The following is a 758-nucleotide window of genomic DNA, read 5'->3' on the forward strand; positions in this document are numbered from 1 at the left end:
CTATTAAAACTATTAAAACTATTAAAACTATTAAAACTATTAAAACTATTAAAACTATTAAAACTATTAAAACTATTAAAACTATTAAAACTATTGAAATGAATAAATAAATAATGTGATATTGATAGGTATATATATAATTTTCATGATATCTATAAGATATGTAATAGTATCTAGTAATTATTATTAATTATATATCTAGTATTTAGGCCTCTCTATTCCTTATAGTTTAGGTTAAAATATAAAAGGGATAGGAAGATAGGAACCCCTTAATATTAATAAGGTATATATAGGGTAGCTACTAGCCTACCCCCTATTCTTATATAATTAGAGGCTCCCTCCCCTACTATAATAAATAAATATCCTATCTAATAGTATATCTAGATCAAGTAAATATATAATATTTAATTTCTAAGAGATTTAAAGACTCTAATAAAGATTTAATCTAATTAAGGTAATTCTAGAAGATATAATTTAGTAACTATTAAAAACTTTAGTAATAATATAGATTTAATAATTACCTTAGATTAATTACTCTTAAATTAGTAAAACTATCTTAGATTAACTATTATTAATCTTCTTAGACTAATCTAGATACCTATAATAGTAATAATTTATTATAGGATATTCTTTAGCTCTTCACTTAATATAATTATAAATATTACAGACTCCTCTATATCCTCTAAAAAGTAATTAATAATATAATTAACTATCTAATTATAAAGAATAAGATAAATCTAAGTTATTAAAATTATTTT

This window comes from Aspergillus pseudoviridinutans (assembly GCF_018340605.1).
Source record: "Aspergillus pseudoviridinutans IFM 55266 DNA, scaffold_3, whole genome shotgun sequence".
NCBI classification, from domain to species: Eukaryota; Fungi; Ascomycota; class Eurotiomycetes; order Eurotiales; family Aspergillaceae; genus Aspergillus; species Aspergillus pseudoviridinutans.